The 20226-nt window shown below is 38.8% G+C and overlaps 1 protein-coding gene across 4 annotated transcripts in view; it reads right to left on the minus strand.

Annotated features, from left to right (window-relative positions):
* The window catches only part of mkxa (mohawk homeobox a), a 59683-nt gene that overhangs the window by 20603 nt on the left and 18854 nt on the right, over nucleotides 1-20226 (minus strand). The window lies entirely within an intron of this gene.

Raw genomic sequence — 20226 nt, forward strand, 5'->3', positions numbered from 1 at the left:
GACAAACAGATCATCCACAATAGCATCCACTCCAGGGAGATCACGAACTATGTTATGCTGTTTACATTGCTGCTCTTCCAGAGCAGTGGGAGTACCAAATGGCATATACAATCATCTGCAACTCTCGAATCACATCCAGAATGTAAGATGAAAAGTGCTGCTTTTAGCCAGCTTTACTTGCAAGTGACTATCTTTGTTATCAAAGGTAGCATGGAACATGGCTTTGGCAAGTTACAACACCACAAATGGGAACAGGCAGAGGCTTTTTGACCCCTTTAACCTGCTCCACTATTAAATAGGGTCATGGCTGATCCGACATTTCTCACAGCCACTCCTCTGCCCTTTCCTTATAAACTTGATTCTACTCTACATTTTGCAACATTTATTCAACAGGTGGCATAGGTTAGTGAGATCTCTGCAAATCGTTCTTGAGATCCTTTGGATCTACACATACTTTTAGTTTTCAAAGGTTTAGTTTCACTACTACTGTGCTGTTAATTCAGAGCGTAGCAATTGTTACTTTCTTCGTTACTCCTTTCTTTTCAAACTCTTCTATCTTTTCAAACTCTTCTATCTTTTCTTTAATACTTCACTGCTCAGTCCTTTGAGTATAGGGGTTGGGAAGTCATGTTGAGGTTGTAGAGGACATTGGTGAGGCCTCTTCCCAAATACCGTGCCCAGTTCTGGTTGCCCAGTTACAGGAAGGATATTATCAAGCTGGAGAGGGTTCAGAAGAGATGAACCAGGATGTTGCTGGGTATGGAAGGTATGAGTTATAAAGAAAGGCTGGATAGGCTGGGACATTTTTAATAGGAGCATAGGAGGTTGAGAGGCAATCTGATAGCAGTTTATAAAATAGTGAGAGGTATCGATAGAGTTAGTGGTAATTGTGTTTTCTTTAGGATGGGGGAATTCAAGGCTAGGGTAATGTGAGGGGGGGAGAGATTTAAAAAAGACGTAAGAGGCAATCTTTTTATATAGATGTGGGTACAATTACAATGTTTCAAATTTGGATAAATACATGATTAGGAAAGGTTTGGAGATATATGGGCCAGGATTAGGCAGGTGGGACTAGTTTAGTTTGGGATTATAGTCAGCATAGACTGATTGGATCAAACAATCTATTTCCATGCTGTATGATTGTATGACTGGAATTAAAGATAACTAGAATTTTCCTCAGCAGATGCTGAGTTGCTCTCCCTCTCTTATCTAATCTGAGGTGACTTTAGGATGACATCCAAACTTGGAGAAAGATCTTTGTTATCTTCCAATACCTGTTCAGTAGTCAATGGCTTAGTGGCTGGTGAAATCTCTCTTTATATGTTTATGGTTACTAGTCCATGCTTCAGGTGGCAGGCCTGGGTTTTGCTTAACGTTTATTATCTTAAACACTGGATTTTTGTTCTTCCCTTTGGATTGTGCTTTCAACTTCATTTGTCCTCTTGAGACAAGTGTAATTCCATGGTATAACTTCAATCTTATCTCTGAGAGCTTCATTTCTGGGTGGTCATTACCTGAGTGGTTTCACAAAGATTTGTGAAACTTGTGATGTTCCATGAAATATCTGACTCTTAAAGTTCACTTGATGTGCTCCTTCTGTATTTATCATTCCAATAGTCACAAACCATTCATCACCTTTAGCCCTGGTGATGCCAACTTGTTGTATGATATTCAGTAATTTGTAAGAGTTATCATTGGCTGACTCTCCAGCAGGTATATTTGTAATTTTATTTTGCTTCTTTCTAGCTTGGTTCTTGCATGCAATGTGATTTAGCTTTTTGCAGCTGTCACATTGCTTTCCCTATGCTGTACATGTTTCCTTTTCTTTAATAGGTTATTGTCTACAATATATACATTCTTTCCCCTTGCTTTAATCTTTCTGCTGGCTCCTCTGCAATATTTCATCCTTTTCTAAAGCTATTGTTCTCATTCAGTCTGGAATGTCTCACACCACAATACGAAACCTCATTTTTTCTCCCAATGATGAAGAACTGTTTCAGGGCTTCTGTACATGTTGATAGCTTTCTTGGGAGTAGGTTTCTCTCCTCTCTGCTGTCACAGTAGGATTTCTTATGCCTCAGACAGTCTTACCTCCAATGAGATCAATTTTTATTTGTCTAGACTTTCAGTATTCAGCTAGATGTATCAATGTGATCAAGTCTGCCTCCCCACTTTAGCTCTCATATTGAACAAATACCATTCCTAAGTATCATTAATATGCAGTTCGTTGTGTGTCTCCAAAACCTGCAAAATCTCCCCATCTGAATTTTCAGTGAGATTTGTATGGAATGAGCTGCCAGAGGAGGTGGTGGAGGCTGGTACACCTACAACATTTAAAAGGCATCTGGATGGTTATATGAATAGGAAGGGTTTAGAAGGATATGGGCCAAATGCTGATAAATGGGACTACATTAATTTAGGATGTTTGGTTGGCATGGAAGAGTTGGAACAAATGGTCTGTTTCAATGCTGTATGACTCTATTTAGTCTACAATACATCTTGTGGCACTCTTTACTGAGCTCTGATAGTCTGGTTGAAATTCTTTATATGCTTAAGGTTTTTTTAAAAAACTCCTGTTGCTATTTCATAGTTTTGCCACTAACAGTGGAAACAGATCTAATTATGCTTAATCTCTTTTCATTTCCACAGCATCAGGGAGAGGAAATGCACTGCTATTTTGATTTACCCAATAATTAAAGAGGATGTCTCCTGATGGCAGATTGACAGTAATAGTATGATTGAGTAGGTGGAAAAGTAACAAATATAGTTCAGTCTGGAGGGGCATGAGGGGCATTTTGGGAGCACGAACAAAACAAGGAAACACACAATAAATGGAAAGGTATTGACGGGGTAGAGGAAACGAACACACTTTCAATGCATTTGCACAGGCTCATGAAACTGACAGGACAGGGTAGCTAAGGTAGTAAAGAAGTCATATGGAATACTTTCCTTCATTGGGTGAGGTATTGAATATATTTAAGGTGACAAGTAAAAAGATTAGAGGCACGTGAGGAAAAACCTCTCCACTCAGAGGGTTGTGGTTGCCTGGAATTTACTGCCCAGTTTGGTGGCTGAAGCAGAAACACTCAACTCATTTAAAAGTAACCTGGATCTGTACGTGAAGCACTGTAACCTGCAGGCAACATGCACTGGGAAGTGGAATTAGAATGCTTGGTTAGTTAAATTAAGTAGGTGCAGACATGATGGGCTGATTGGTCTCTTTCTATGCTGTACTTTACCATGGCTCTATGATTGCAAACTACTGCTTTTATCTCACTTCCTTCTTTGAAAATCCATATATTTTACAGAGCTGCAGGTTCATGTTTTCAGGACTTGAGTTCAATTCCCACCATACCAGAGTGAAATTGTAGTCATTAAAAATGGGGAATAAAAAGCCCCTTAGTGACCATGTAATGACTGTTTCTGATTCATCAGGTTTACTAATGACCTTTGAATCTGTCTGACGTTACCTAATTGTGACTTCCAGACCTTCAGCGACGTAATTAACTGCACTCTGGCTAATTAGATATGGACAATAATCAATAATGCTAGCCTAGTCATTTATGCCCTCATCCTATGAACAAATTTTTAAATATGAGGATCTGGGTTGTGAATGAGCTGCAATATATCTGCAAATGGCTGTAAAGCCATATTTTCCTGTTATTTTAAATTTTGTTTTCAACCTTTTAGTATTATTGAGGAGCTGATCAGGATAGCCAATTTGACATTTTGACTGATGAGTTGGTGTTTGGAGTGATGGTACTGTAATGGCTCAGTTATTGGTCTGATAATCTAGAGAACCTGTCTAATGATTGTCCAGCAATAGACATTAGTTAAATTCCCAGCATGACGAGTTGAAAATTTGAATTCACTATTAGAAAAAATAGAAATGAAATGCAGAGATAGTAAAAGTGACTATAAAGATGTTGGGTTGTCGGACACATTCAACTGGTTCACCATTTCCTTTAGGTCTGATCTAAATGTTAAGAATGGTTAACTTTTAACTGATCGATCAATCATGAAGTAGGTTCAACATTACCTTCTCAGGGCAACTAAGGATGAGTTGAAATTGCCAACTGAGTCAGGCTTGCCCACATCCTTCATGGGAATAATAAGCATGAAGAGATTGGCACAGCTGACCCGAGAAATGCAGGGGGTAGCCAGTCTGAAATTAGTGCCTCAAGTATAACAGGGTATCAATTTTACACGCTATCTTTTAACACAGAAGTCAATTTGATTGGAAAGGGCTAATAATTATCCTTAATGGAACAAATTTAGTCAGAGAGCAAGGCTTTAATAGTGCTAAAACTATTAACAATGACATAAAAAAGACGTTTAATGTGAATAAATAAAGGGGCTCAAATATTTGCAATAAATTCTATTTGCCATGAGTTTGTTAATGAGTAAATAGTATTGTCTGCAATGGCATGTTGCTATAATTTCAAGGTTCATTCTTACCTTTACAAGTGGCGTTTTATGTCAGGACTGTGTGAGAGGAATTGCTCTCTCCAGTAGTAGGAGATAAAAGATGATGTTGCCAGGCATCTATATTTTGACTCTGATAAAACGAGGCTGAGGAAAGGTGCGTAAGAAAAATGCAAGTGAGATCAAAGAGCATGAACCTCACCGGGAATATTTTTTAAACTGAACAAGTTAACAGTAAAACTGTCAATAAAGAAAGACCTACAACATTTGGTGACAGATTTCCCATGAGGTAGTCCAGGTCAACAAGAGAGGAATATACCAAAAGAGAAGACATGGGTGTTTGGGCCTCATCTTAATTTCTTGGCCAAATAGAGGAAAAAGATGAAAAAGGTCTGCAAGATCTCTGGTATATGTTGGAGAAGGGATCAGAAAAACTAATTTTTAATTGAATTTTGGGATGTGAATGAGCTGAATCAGTGTAAAGCCATTTTTCCTGTCGTTTTAAGTTTTGTTTTCAACCTCTTAGTATTATTGAGGAGCTGATCAGGATAGCCAATTTGACATTTTAACTGATGAGTTGGTGTTTGGAGTGATGGTACTGTAGTGGCTCAATTATTGGTCTGGTAATCTCGAGAACATATCTAATGATTGTCCAGCAATAGACATTAGTTAAATTCCCACTAATTTAAGTGAATAGAACACTCTTGCAACAATGAAATAATCTAAAGGTTCAAATAATATGCTCCCATTTGGAGCTGTTTCACCCTATGTTTAAAGAAAGGGTCACTGGACCCAAAACATTAACTCTAATTTCTCCTCACAGGTGCTGCCAGACCTGCTGAGCTTTTCCAGCAATTTCTGTTTTTGTCCTTATTACTAATCCTGTTAATAGATATACGGTGAGGCTGAGGGCCTCCAGCAGAACCTATGAGACCAGAAGAATGTGATGAAATTGGTCTCACCTCAGTTATTTTACGTTAATGCCTGAGTGAAAACAAATTAGTGTTCAACATAAAACTGAGTAGCTGAAGTGCCAGTTTTAAGCTATCTTAAAAAGACTAGTTGGATGATTTTGGGATAAGTAATTGAGGGATTTATAAGTTTTTTACCCAACGAATGGGATGGATGGTGGAGGTACAAGAATTTTGAGAGTGCAGGAAATTTGAAGTCTGAGGTTTCCCCTCATACTGTGGAATCTACAACAAGTGTATGACACCACTGCCTGGATGTGAGTCTGATTGACACACTTGGCTTTATGTCTGGGGAACAATGATGGAGAAGAGGTGTGGGTCCAAGTAAATCTGAGCCCTGACTCATTGAGGGGTAGGGATAAATCATGGAGTGGGGTGGTAGTAGTGCTAAAGAGTATTGGTGGGTTGGGCAGGTGGTAAATTGAAAGTCTTATTTGTGGAGTGGGAATTCAGTGTCTGTGGGGAGGTTAGAGGGCTTGGTGGGATTGACAGAATAGTCCACAATGGTGTCCAGTTGTGAGAGGTTTGACAAGATGGATATGCTGGACTCCGCAGATAATTAGAATAACCTTTATCTCCTCAATCCACAGTCTTTGCCTCCTGTAACTGCCAATTGTCCCACAGATCATGAAAACTGGTGTTCCAGATTTCTCGCCAATACATCCAAGTTCATGTGCCAATTAATTTTAATATTTGAACACAATTACAAACTGCCCACCGCCAACTTTTGTGTTGTCCAGTCACATCTACAGACTCATCTCATTAAAAAAAGGATGCAGTTGTACCTGGACTTTGTTTCTAAAGAAGGAAAGTAAGGTTTTGCATTTTTTTAATAGGTTGAAGTAAGTTCCTCGATGGAAGAACAGTTTTGATTACTTTTTGTTAGGTTTTTCATTGGTTTTAATCTACCCATTATTGGCTTTGCTGGTTATTCTATGACAGATTCAGTTCAGTTTTTGTTTGGCTTAGTAATTAGCTTTATTATTTCTGGTTTTGATATTAAATTTCAGAAAGAGGTGCAAGTGCAGCCTTAATCTAGTCAGAAGCTCCAAATCAGGGTTTCATTAGAAATAAAAACCCAGTGGATTCAAGATGGCAGCAATCTGAATAGATCAGCCTTGCTGAGCTCTGCACCCCAACCCGAGGTAGTAGCTTTTCCACCCTTACTTTAGTTTTGTTTGGAAAAAAATTATTGTTAAATGGTAAAAACAACCATTTAAATCCTTTCCTGAGCGTGCGAGAATGACTAAAGGGAAGCAAACGGTCAAGTCTCAACACTCGGGACATTCGAAAACAGTCGGCGGGCCTGAGACTGTAACTGGGGAAGCAACTGCAGCTCCGACTGCAGCTGTGAAGGAATGCCATGCGCAGCAGAACATCATGGAGGAACTCGGAGCGATCCGACACTAATCCAAGAAATGAGGGAAGAGACTCATAATCAACTGGAGCCCACCTCAACCATGCTGCAAAAGCATGAGAGGGAGTTGGAAGGGCTCAGGAAGTGAGTTGGAGAGGTTGAGTGGTTGACCGCAGCATTGGAGACCAAGGTCAACCAAGGAGACCAAGGTTGAGAAACAAGTTTGGTCCCTGACTGAGCAAGTCGATGACCTGGAAAATAGAAATAGGAGGAAAAATATCCAGGTCATTGGCCTGCCGGAGGGAGGAGAAGGTGGGCAGCCAGCAAGTTTTTTGAAGACTGGTTGCCATAATTTCCTGGCCGGGATGCCAAGGCATTCCAGGTGGAGGTTGACAGAGCTCACCGGGTTGTGGTGTGCAGAACTGGTCAGCGTCAGCACCCCCGCCCAGTTCTGATACGATTTCAATGCTACAGGGACAGGCAGAGAGTCATGAAAACTTCTAGAAGGTTTGGGATAGATCCACAGGCCCTGACCTATCAAGGAACTAAGAAAATGTTTTTCCAGGACTTTTCTGCAGCAGTGATCCCTAAGAGGAAATCGTTTGATGAGGTTAAGAGAAGGTTAAAGGAGCTCGGTATTCAATACTCGATGAGGTAACTCATAAGTATGGATTATCGAGCAGGGACATCTTCCATTTTTTTCAGGTCAGAGATTTTATGCAAAAAGAGACAACACTTCTGGCTGAGTGTTAAAGCTCTGCTACGGAAAGGTGGGTGCTTCAGGCTAAGAGCACTCTTTCAGTGAGTACTCTCTATCATTTCTTGGATGGACGTTCCTCAGGTCACATCGAGCAAGTGACGGGAGGTCTGGGAGAGAGAGTTGGGATGGAGATCACTCCGGAAACTTGGGAGGACATTTGTGAGAGTGTGGGAAGATTTCGTTATATAACAGGACCAATATTGTGCAGTTAAAGATTCTTCATAGGGCTAATCTGGCCCCAGATCATCTTGCAAAATTTAAGCAGGGTGCATCTTCAATGTCCCACAAACGTAAAATAAATACAGCTATCCTCACTCATTGTTTGTGGTCCTGCCGCAGGTTCCATACATACTGGATCGCTGTGGCAGGAGTAATAGGGAGGGTCTTGGGGACCAAAGTCAAGGTTTTTCTTCTCCTGGGTTGGCCGAATTTATCTCCCTTTGATGGATATGGGAGAAAGCTTTTTAGCACCCTCACTTATTGTGCAAGGAAGAACATTCTGTGCTGGGTGTCTGAGGACCCCCCCGGGTCTGTCAGGGTGGCATAAGTTAATTTTGGAACACATTCCTTTGGACTTTCTTACAAATATGCTGCACCAGAAAATGGACAATTTTTATAAGACATGGCAGCCCTTTTTTGAAATATTTGGAAGCAGATCTGTCCACCATTTTAATTAGGGCTTTTGTCTAGCCATGGTGGTTTGGTCTAATAAGTCTAATATCCTGAGAGGCAGAATTTCGTGCAAACATGGTTTTAATAATTGATGCTCTCGAAGATTGAAAGCTGAGGTCTTCTTATGTTGAGTGGTGTTATTTATTTACTTATTTATTGATTGATGTGTCATGAGTGTAGTTGTGAGTTCTTTTGTAGAGTAGTATAGTAGTTGATTTATTGTTTATTGTTGTTTTTGTTGTTATGATGTTATATTTTTGTAATTCTATAATTTTAAAGAAACATTTTTCCAATAAAAATATTTAAAAATAAAAGTAAATAAAAACCCAGGTATATTAGGGCTTCAGAAAAATTCATATCTTATGTTGCCAGTAATTGACAAGGAGACTAACGTAGGTGAGGACCTAGAAATGATCATTAACATGAAAGAGGTAGTGTTGGGCAAGCTAATGGAGCTAAATATAGACATGTCTCCTGGCCCTGATGGAATGCATCCCAGGGTACCAAAAGATGTGGTGGGAGAAGTGACAAATACGCTTATAGTAATTTTCCAAAATTTGCTAGAGTTCCAGTAGTTTGGAAAACAATAAATATCACATAGCTGTTTAAAAACAGAGGTAGACAAATGATGGGGATTTATAGACTGATTGGCTTAAGTGCTAAAGTGGGGAAAATATTTGAATCTATCATCCAGGAAGACATAAGAAGACATCATAATAGAAATTGTCCCAACGGGTAGATTCATGGAAGGCAGGTTATGTTTAATTAATCTACTGGAATTCTATAAAGACATTATGAGCATGGTGGACAATGGGGACGCAGTAGATGTGGTGCATCTGGATTTCCAAAGGCATTCAACAAGGTCCCGCATAATGGTCTGCAGCGTAACATAAAGGTACACAGTGTTACAGGCAATGTATTAGCATGGATAGAAGATCTGGCAGATGAAGTACAATGTTGATAAATGTGGAGTTATCCATTTTGGTGTGATTAACAGTAAAAAGGACTATTATTTTGAACAGTAGAAGTTGCAGCATGCTGCTGTACAGAGGGACCAGAGTGTCCTTGTGCATGAATCACAGAAGGTTGGCTTGCAGGTACAACAGGTAATTGAGATGGCAAATGGAATTTTGTTCTTTGTTTTATTATTCATTTCATTTTAAGTGGGATGTGGGCATCGCTGATTGGCCAGTATTTATTGCCCATCCCCAGTTGCCATTGAGAAGGTGATGGTGAGCTGCCTTCTTGCACTATCACAGTCACCTGCTGTGGGTTGACCCCCAATGCCATTAGAGAGGGAATTCTAGGAATTTGACCCAGGAACGGTGAAAAAACAGTGATACATTTTCCAGGTCAGGATGGTGAGTGGCACGGAGGGGAACTTGAAAGTGGTGGTGTCCCCATGTCTGCTGCCCTTGTCCTTCTCGATGCAAGTGTTTGCGGATTTGGAAGGTGCTGTCTGAGGATCTTTGGTGAATTTCTGCAGTGCATTTTGTAGACGGTACACACTGCAGAAATTGGTGTTGGAGAGAGTGGATGCTTGTGGATGCAGTGCCAACAAAGCAGGCTGCTTTATCCTGGATGGTGTCAAGCATCTTGAGTATTGTTAGGGCTACACTCATCCAGACAAGTGGGGTGGGGGGGGGGGGGGGGGCGGTATTCCATCACACTCCTGACTTGTGCCTTGTAGACGGTTTGGCTTTCAGAAGCCAGGAAGTGAGTTACTTGCTGCATTAATCCTAGGCTCTGACCTGCTGTTCTAGCCAATGTGTTTATGTAGTGAGTTCAGTTAAGATTCTGAGCAATGATTAATAGAGGGATTGAGTTTAAAATCAGGAAGGTTATGTTGCAGCTGTATAGGGTGCTGGTGAGGCCACATCTAGAGTACTGTGTGCAGTTTTGGTCTCCTTATTTGAGAAAGGGGTACTGGCTCTGGAGACGGTGCAGAGGAGATTCACTAGATTGATTCTGGAGTTGGGAGGGTTGCCTTATGAGGAGACACTGAGTAAACTGGGATTATATTCATTGGAATTTAGAAGAAAGAGGAGGGATTTTATTGAAATATATAAAATTATGAAGGGAATAGATGAGATAGAAGCAGTAAGGATGATTCCACTGGCAGGTTAAACTAGAACAAGAGGGCATTGCCTCAAAATTAGGGGCAACAGATTTAGGACTGAATTCAGGAGGATCTTCTTCATCCAAAGGGTTGTGAATCTGTGGAATTCCCTGCTCAGTGAAGTAGTTGAAGCTTCCTCATTGAACGTTTTTAAAGCTAAGATAGATAATGTTTTGAACAGTAAAGGAATTAAGGGTTATGGTCAAAGGGTGGGTAAGTGGAGCTGAGGCCACGAAAAGATCAACCATGATCTTATTGAATGGCGGAGCAAGCTCAAAGGGCCAGATGGCCTACTCCTGCTCCTGGTTTGTATGTTCCAATGTTGCAAATATTATGTGGTTCTTCATTTCTTACTTCATTTTGACCGCACTGACCTATCTAAGTCTAAGGGATTACCTACTAACTACAAGCGTTAACATGAAAATTGACTTGATGTCTGGACCAAGGCTGTAATGAAGTCAGGTACTGAATGGTCATGATCACTAATGAGCAGATTATTCTCTTGCAAGTAGTGCTGAGTAACACCTGTCCATCATTTTGCTGATAATTAGGAGAAGATTGTTGAGGTGGTAATTGGCCAGGTTGAATTTGTCCCACATTTTGTAAACAGGATTATTTCTTTCCAATGTGGCAATGTGTAATGAGTCAGAATTAATTAATTATGGCAAAGAGTCCTCATGATAGGAACTCACATTCAGTTTAAGGGTGAGAAAAGTGAATCTGAAATTATTGTCCTAAACACAAATAAAGACAATTATAAATGAATAAAGAAAGCTGACCACTGGGAAATAGGAAAATATGTTAAAAGGTTAAATGGTAGAGAAGCAGTGGCAGATACTTAAGGTATTATTGTAACTCTCAATAAAGATATATTCCATTGAGAAAGAAAGACTCCATAAGAACAATGCACCATCTGTAGCTAACTAAAGAAGCTAAGGGTCATTTCAAATGTAAAGAAAAGGTGCTGCAAAGATTAGTGGTAGATCAGAAAATTGGGAACATTTTAGGTGCCTCCAAAGGATGATTATTTAAATAATGAAGAAGGAAAAATTTGAGTATGGAAGAAAATCTTTAAGAAATATAAAAATAGGCAGTAAAAGGTTCTACAAGTATATAAAAATGAGAAAAAGTAGCTAAAGTGGGTGTTGGTCACTAGAATGGGACTGGGAATTAATAATGGAAAATAAGAAAATGGCAGAAACTTTGAACAAGTATTTTGTACATGTCTTCACGGTAGACGACACAAAATCCATCTCCAAAAATAGTAAAATCATTACAAGCAAAAATAGAAAAATCATAGTCAATCCAGAGGAAATATTTGATAAAGTATTAGATGAGGTGAGAGTATTTGTCAATGGTTGGCTGACTATATTGTTAAAATGTACAGATAATGGGCATTGGAGTCAAGATTAGAGAGTTGCTGGAAAAGCACAGCAGGTCAGGCAGCATCTGTGGAGCAGGAAAATCAACATTTTGGGCAAAAGCCCTTCATCAGGAACAATAATGGGCATTGTTTCGTTCAAGACTAGAGCACAGATAACCTTCTGTGATGCAGTGATAGTTCCCCAATCTTTGGGCCTGAATATCTGGGTTCAAATCCCACCTATTCTGGAGATTACCATAGTGGGTGTGCTAAATGTGTTATTTTTTAAATACAGAGAGTTGGGGGCTCTTGTGGCATATTAGTGGTGCCCTCACAACTGGGCCAGAAGATTATTCAAAATAAAGAGACCCGGGCAACTGGCTTGCTTGTCTAAAAGTAAGATTTGCATTTTGGAGTTTTCTGGACATAATTATGCAAGAGGTCCTGGGATCAAATCCTCTTTGAACCTTAATGTGCTGTTACTTGTAATCCAAACACTCGTTCTGTTTAAGTCCCTTTGAGGGGCTATTGCCTATTAATTTGGTTTAGGTGATCCTGCAGCACAATGGTAATGGCCTTCCCTCTGACATATAAGGTCCATATTGAAGACCCACTAGACAAAGTGATGAATAATAACATGTTTGAACAGGGTGATTTGAAAATATTCATAAAGAGAGTCAGATTAGTTTGATTGCACTGCTTTAGTTAGTTATTCAAAATCAAGCAAAGGCATAGCTGGCTTATTGGTTTAGTTATAATTCCTGTTTTGGGGTTTTCAGTAGCTCGGTATATTAAAGGTCCTAGGCTCAAGTCCTTCATGCTGTGATTTGTTGTTTGTGCATCTGTTAAGGAACTGTCACCATTTAATTTGGTTTCATCAAAACAGATTGACCGAAGAGGAAAAGGAATGAGCAAAACATAACGCCTATTAAATTTTAAGAATGGATAACAATGATGATTCTGCAAAACCTGACATCAGTTTATGGATCAGCCCTATAGGAAGGCAATCACTCCTTGTCAAGCATTTTCGTTTTCAGTTTGAAGATTGAGAGTTTTAATTTGGTCACAGAAGGTAAGTTCAGAATCTAGTGTAGTAGTGATCTCCCAGCATTCTGCATGGGAGAAGAACATTAGCCAGTAAAAATCTCTCTTCAAACAAGTTATATTTGTCAAGTTTAGTAACCTTAAACTATATAAAAGCTAACAGATGCCTAGTAGTACAAAACTTGAAAATTGCTGAAAAGAGACACCATTCAAAACATTGAATGTATTCAAGAAGTGGCTAGATATAACACTTGGGACAAATCGGATCAAAGGTTACGGGGAGAAAGCAGGATTAGACTATTGAGTTGGATGATCAGCCATGATCCTGGTGAAATACAGAGCAGGCTCAAAGGGCTGAATGGCCTCCTCCTGCTCCTATCTTCTATGTTTCAAAATTTTTCATCTTGCACTGATCATGATGAAGACATGCTAAATTTTAAAACATAAAAACAAAGTAAACTAAACGTGTGAAATTTGGTTGGCCAGTTGATCTTGATTGTTTAAAGTCTAGCCACAGAGAAAGCAAAGGGTTCATATCCTTCTGGTTAATTCAAATAAAGTTCAAGGTTTGAAAATATTCATTTAATTCGTGGAGAATAGGTCCCTGCATAAGAATATATGTCACATCTAGCAAAGATAATGAGCCACATTAGCAACTCGACTGATTATCTTAAATTGCTTGTTAGGAATGTTCAGCAAGGGCAACTGGGGTCAACTAAATTATACTTGGCAAATCCAAAACAAAACATCTACTGTTAGATGTGAACCTGTGACTGGGCAGCACTAGCTACATATCAGGTTGGTGATTAATCCCAACTATAAAGGTGTAATCAAATCCATTATATGAGTCTTTCAGAATGAAGCAAAATACTGCAGATTATGGAAATCTGAAATAAGAACTGAAAATGCTGAAGAAACTCAGCAGATTTCAGTTCTGAAGAAAAACGATTGTACCTGAAACATTAACTCTGTTACTCTCTCTACAGATGCTGCTTGACCTGTCTCCAGTAATTTCTGTTCTTATTTCACTAGTCTTCTAGGTTCATCAAGTGCTTCACAATATTAGAAGCAAGGCATTCAATAGATTTCTTGTACATAAATCCTGCGATAACCTTACAAATACAGTTTCAAGAAAGACAAAAGACAGTCAGATATATAACACTGAGGACTAACTAACATATCGAAGGAAGTACTATATTGGTTTGTGGAAATGTCACCTTTACATCTTATAGATGAAGCAATTCCATTTTCAGACCGACCAAAGTTTTAACTTAAAACATCATAGAATCATAGAAAGGTTACAGCACAGAAGGAGGATATTATCTTTACAACCATATAAAAGTGGATTTTAAATGAATATATACAAGATAAGTGAAGAGTGATTAATAGCAAATTTATTCACGCACTTCTTACACAGTACTGTACTGTGTTGATGTCTGGAATTCAATTGCTCATAATTATTCAATAAGCTTACTGCTTCTGACTCAACTTTTAACCATGAGCAAAGGGACTTCAAGAATTAACTGAAGCATCATGAATGCAGTTTCTTCTTATGATATCTGTTGCTGGCAGTTTAACATCTCATGCAAAGACAGCACTCAACAATGTCAGCAGAGGGGTTGCATTCAGTTTCTGGAGTGGAAATGAACCCCAGCTCTTCCAGCTCAGAATGCTGCCCATTGAGTCACAGAGGAAACTTTTTTACCGTAACCTTTGTTATAAGTCTGGACTTATAAGTTAATGTGTAATCCTGTAATAGCACTCAGCCACAACTTATATTTATATAGCACGTTTATGTAAGGAAACACCACAAGATGCTTCACAAGAGCATTATAAAACAGTGAGACATTGAATCATATAAGGAGATATTATGGCAGATGATCAAAAGAGGTGGCCAAAGAGGGGAGTTTTAAGGTGAATTTGAAAGTGAGATGGAGAGGTATAGAGAAGGAATTCCAGAGCTTTGGGACCAGGCAATTGAAAACACAGCCACTGATAGTTAAACAATTAAAATAAAGGAAGCATAAGAGACAAGAATTAGAGGAACACAGAATCATAATATACAGAGATAGAAAGGGATGAGGCAATGAAGGGATTTCAAAACAAAGATGAGAATTTTAAATTCAAGATAGTTGTCTGGGAACCAACGTAGGTCAGCAAGCAGGAGGTGTTACTGCAGTGGACTTTGCTATGAATTAGGACACGATCAGGCACCAAGGGGTACACCGGAATCATTCAGTCTAGAGGTAAAAAGTTTCAATAGCAGATAAACTAAGACAGAAGTGAAGTCAGGTGATGGGAGATAGGTGGAAAGAAAGTAATGATGCACATGGTTCTAAGCAAATCTCAGGATCAAAAATCTCAGGTTACAAACAGACTTTCCACAGAGAGGGATAGCGTTGGGAGCTAGGGAACAGAGTTTGAAGCTGGGACTGAAAGCAGTGGCTTCTTCCTTCACAACTTTGAATTGGAGGAAATTTATGCTCATCCACTATTAATGTTGAGTAAACAGCCTGATAATTTAATAACAGCAGAAGAGTTAAAGGTGGTGGTGGAGAGGTAGAATTCGGTGCCATCTGTGAAAACTAAAGCTGTGTCTTTGGATGATGTTTAGATGAGAAGAAGCAGGGGACCAAGGTTAGATTCCTGGAATATATCAAAAAAGGGAAGCAATTGTCAATTATTCTCTGGCTATGATTAGTTTAGGGATAATGAATCCCTGCATAAGAAAGAGAAGAAAGGACCCAGTTGAGAGCAGTCCCCACCAGTAGGATGACATTGGAGATGCAATAAAGGAGGTTGGTGTGATTGACTGTATGAGCCATTTTGGTAAAGTAGCACGGATGGAGACTTGATTGAAAGGGTTTAAACATAGAGTTCTGGCAAATGAATGTTGGAGGTGATAATGTTCTAATAGACAGGCTTTAAAGGGATATTGGAAATGGGACTGGGAGTTTGCAATGACACTGAAGTCAAAGAGATTTTTTAGGGGGACTGATGATGGCAAATATAAAGCAAAAGGAGTGAGCCCATTTATCATACTAGTGAACATGGGCCCAAGAGGAGAGGTTGGATAATCAAGGGTTTAGTGTGACTGTCATCAGAGCTACAAGAGATAGATTTCATGAACAAGATGAATTCAACAAGGCCATGAAGCAAGGAGAGACACTAGATAAAGGGGAAGCAATGAAAGAAGTTTGGCCAGTCTGACGAGTGAAGGGAAAAACATGAAGGAGGAAGCTGATCAGATTCTGTATTAGAGTGGTGCTGGAAAAGCACAGCAGTTCAGGCAGCATCCGAGGAGCAGGAAAATCGATGTTTTGGCCAAAAGCCCTTCATTGTCTCAATCTTAGTGATGAAAGTGTCTGTGAGCTCCCCGCATTTGTTGTTAGTGGTGCGGGTGGACGGGATGGGGAGGGGTTTTATGAAGTTGGTTTTAAGTCAAGCCACTGGGTCTTTATTTGCATTCCAGAATGTCAGTGGCAGGGATGCTTTTAGAAATAGTAATTCAATTTAAAACCAATGACAACTGAGGTTTACCTAAGGAAATCCAATGTGAATTGTTAAGAGAAAATCATGTTTAAAAAACTTGCTTGAGTTTTTTTTTGAGCAGGTCACATAGAGGGTTGATGGAATGTGGTTTACAGGGACTTCTAAAAGGCATTTGACCAAATATTATACTGCAAACTTGTAGTAAAGTTAGAGCTCATGACATCAGCAACGTGGATACAAAATTGGCTGAATGACAGGAAGCAGTAATGGCAAGAGACTGTTCTTCAGTATTGGAAGAAATTTTATAGTGGAGTTCCCCAGACATTAATATTAGGTACACTTCTCTCCCTGATATATAATTATCAAGATCTTGGTGCACACTTTTAAAAACTTGTGATTAACAAGAATTTTGGAAATATTGTGTGACCCTGAAGATGAGGGCGTAGAGGATCAAAAGGACAATGGTTTTGGAATGAACAGACAAGCAGCAGATGAAATATAATGGAGGTGTAAAGTGATTTATTTTGATAGGAAGAACACAGAGATAATTTTAAATAAAGAGTACAATTCTAAATAGCAGAGAGACTTGGGGGTAAATGTGCAAAATCATCAAAGGTGAGAGTGTGGTTAATAAAACATACTGAGCTTTATCAGTAAGAGCACAGAGCACAAGAGCAAAGATGTTATGTTATAATTGTATAAAATATTCATTCAGCTTAGCTGGAGTATTGCGACCGCGTTTGGGACCACATGTTAAGAAGGCTGTGAGGGCATTAGACACATAGCAGAATATATTTGGAAGAATAGGTCCAGGATTGAGAAACTTCAGTTTCATAGAATTGAGACTGTTGCCATTGGAGAAGAGAAAGCTGAGAGGCTAATATTGCTGAAGGATATCATGTAAATGAGAACTAGGAGGATAAAGATAGATCTCTGAGGGATACCAGAGTTCATAGCACGGAGGAGCTATTGCAAGTGATTCTCTGACTACTTCGAGACAAGCAGTGATTGTAAAACTAGAATGTTAAAACCATCAGAAGTAGTCACTTGGCAGAACAGAACTTGAATATTGCTGGAAAGAGACATACTATTAAAGCTTCCCATCTTGCATTCATTAGGACAAACATCAAGAGTGCCAAAAATCTCTAATCTAAGCCTTACTTATATTGACTGTTGGAGCATTGATAACTTTTTGATATGGAGAATTGCAAAGATTCAGAATCATTTGAATTAAGAAATATTTCTACATCTCAGTTCCAAATGATCGACCCCTTACTTTGAAACTATGCTCCCTTGTTCTAGATTCTCTGGCAAGGAAAAAAAAGCTGTTTTAGTGTCTATCCTGTCAAACCCTTCCGAACCTTGTAAGTTTCTATGAGATTTTCTCTCATTTACCTAAGCTTCAGAGAATATATACCCAATTTACTCAGTCCCTCATCATAAGGCAGCCTTCTCAGCCCAGGGACCAGTCAAGTGAAATTTTATTCTACAACCTCCAGTGCAAGTGTATCCTTCCTTAACTATGGAGACTAAAACTACAGGTGTGGTCTCTCCAGGCTTTGTAAATCTGTACTAAAACTTTGTTACTTTTGTAGTTGAATCCCCTCACAATAAATGCCAACATGCCATTTGCCTTCCTAATTGCTTGCTGTTCTTGCATGCTAACTTTGTACATTTCCTGCTCAAGTATACCCAAATTTCCCTCCGAACAACATTTAAGAGTTTTAAGAAACTTTGAACAATAATGCACTGAAAGAATATAAGGAAACAGAAATCAAAAATACTTCCAAAATATCTGGAGTGACAATGAGCCACACGGTTCAGAGCTATCCCAAGTGCAGTCTCATTTTGTGCAGACTTAGCCCTTATTTCTTATGCTATCACGCTCTGATTTGAACCAAGAGTATATTATAACTATGTGGTGGGCCGAATGTCCTTGGTGACTCAGGGATAGAATGGGGTAAAAATTAACAATAGCTCCTGTAGATGTTTCCATTGAATGGATGGCATTGAAAAGTACATACGTATATTTACAATTTTTTTTTTGCAAAATCAAACTGTTGAGAGATGTATTGACATACCTCTGGATTAGGCGGGACTTGAGCATAGGCCTCCTAGTTCAGAGGTGGGGACACTGCCACTGTATCACAAGAGTCCTACAATGTGTGTGTATTTATAAGCTAGGGGCCAAATTCTATTTGCCTATGATGTACCCGGATGATTGAATAGTTAACATTTAGTAGAATCAAGAGGTCATTTTGGTTGAAAGGGCAGAGGATAGCCAGTGTCCCTGGAACTAATTCAGCAAGATTCAAGACCTGAAACATAATGAAAACAAAAGAGATAAACTCCATATCTCATTGAGGAAGGAGTGTGACATAGCGCTACTGCTGTATCTCCAATTTCTATCCCCTTCAGGTGCTCCTGTATTTAGTTTAACTTTTAAACCAGCTCAAATTTAATCTAGAGACATTATTTGGTAGAATGTTGGAATGTCCTGTAAGATTAGTTTTTGTAATATATGTTATGAAGAAATGTTGAAGAAATAAATCAGTAATAAATGCCCAATGAATAATTATCAGTTCAATAACTGTCTGCTGTATTCTGCAGGCATCATTCATTCAAGAAATGTTATTTCATTCGCCATGAAACTGGGAACTAGAAACTAGTGCTGTCTACTCTGTTGGATACTGTGTTCATGATTTAAGTTATATCATGGCAGGAGTTCAAATATTTGTTTCTGTCAAAGTTAAGCATCAACTAAATATAATTTATTATAGTTTGCTGTGTTTGAAAAAAGCCTACATTGAGTATTTGATAGCTTAAATGTACAATGTAGACTTCTTGTATAGAGGTTTGATGAATGGTAATTTTTAAAAAGATGTATTTACAATGCTATTTTCATTACATCCAGTCTTATAAATCAAGCCTGTTCACAATCAACAGTAACAGTAATGCTGCGTTGAGATTTTATGGAGCTTTCAAATACTCACATATTTCAACTAGAAATAAATAAATTTCCAGCTACTGTATTAATTTAACTGTAAACAGATCTTGATGTTATTTTAAGGAAATGTTAAGCTGTAATTTGCTTTAATATTATCCACCTATAATGAATGCAAGTATTTGAAAAAATAGCATAAGTACCATGGAAATATAAATAATGTCTGGCTGGATTCATGAATTAAAACATTTATCTGCCCAATACTCCTGTTGTGTTTAAAGGGAACTCATATATTTCCTGTGGGCTGGAACTTCCTGTTTCGAGTGCTTCCTCCATAGTTTTCTAGGCCATCATTCTTGACTATTTGAATACATCTTTACTCCAGACTAATTAAACATTGACCCAAAAAAGCACCAAAAAATGTCAGCTTTTACCTTTGGCTCATTTCTAAGAATGTCCGCAATATTCTTATTTTCAAAACAAATACTGCAGAAGCCTGTCTGGAGCAACACTAATAAAATTTCTATAATCCTGCATAAAAGCTAGCTGTGTCCCCAGCTAAGAAAGTGCCTGCGACAGCAAATTGTTGTTCATTATTATATCACCAGAACTGACAACATAGCCAATATTGCTTTTTCAAAAGAAAAAGATTCAAAAGAAAAAAGATTAATGTCGGATTCTTGGGTCTGTGACAGCACTGCAGGCATGCACAAAACAAAGTATGGCTCTGGGATCACACAGGATCTTGATCAGCCGGTGATGGCATTCATCTTTGTGTTTCCATTTAGAGTGTACTTTCTTCATGTTAAAGTATATTTTTATAATTGTGATTGAAGCTTAGACAAAGACACACAAAGATTGCAAAAGGATTCCACGTCCCTTCTTCTACTCACAGTTTACTCCCTGATCTCCCTTCATCCTCTCTAGAAGTGCTGAATCTTGTAGGGGTGCCTTTCTATGGTTATGAATAGTACCGCATCTGTGTGAATCTGATACAAGGCCTGTGCTCACCTGAGATACATTCTTACCCACTTTCCAGTAGGGTCAGCTAGAAAACTGTAACCTTTAATAAAGAATGA

This window comes from Chiloscyllium plagiosum, unplaced genomic scaffold (genome assembly GCF_037043375.1).
Source record: "Chiloscyllium plagiosum isolate Xiang-an unplaced genomic scaffold, Cpla_swu_hap1 HiC_scaffold_5, whole genome shotgun sequence".
Classification (NCBI taxonomy): domain Eukaryota; kingdom Metazoa; phylum Chordata; class Chondrichthyes; order Orectolobiformes; family Hemiscylliidae; genus Chiloscyllium; species Chiloscyllium plagiosum.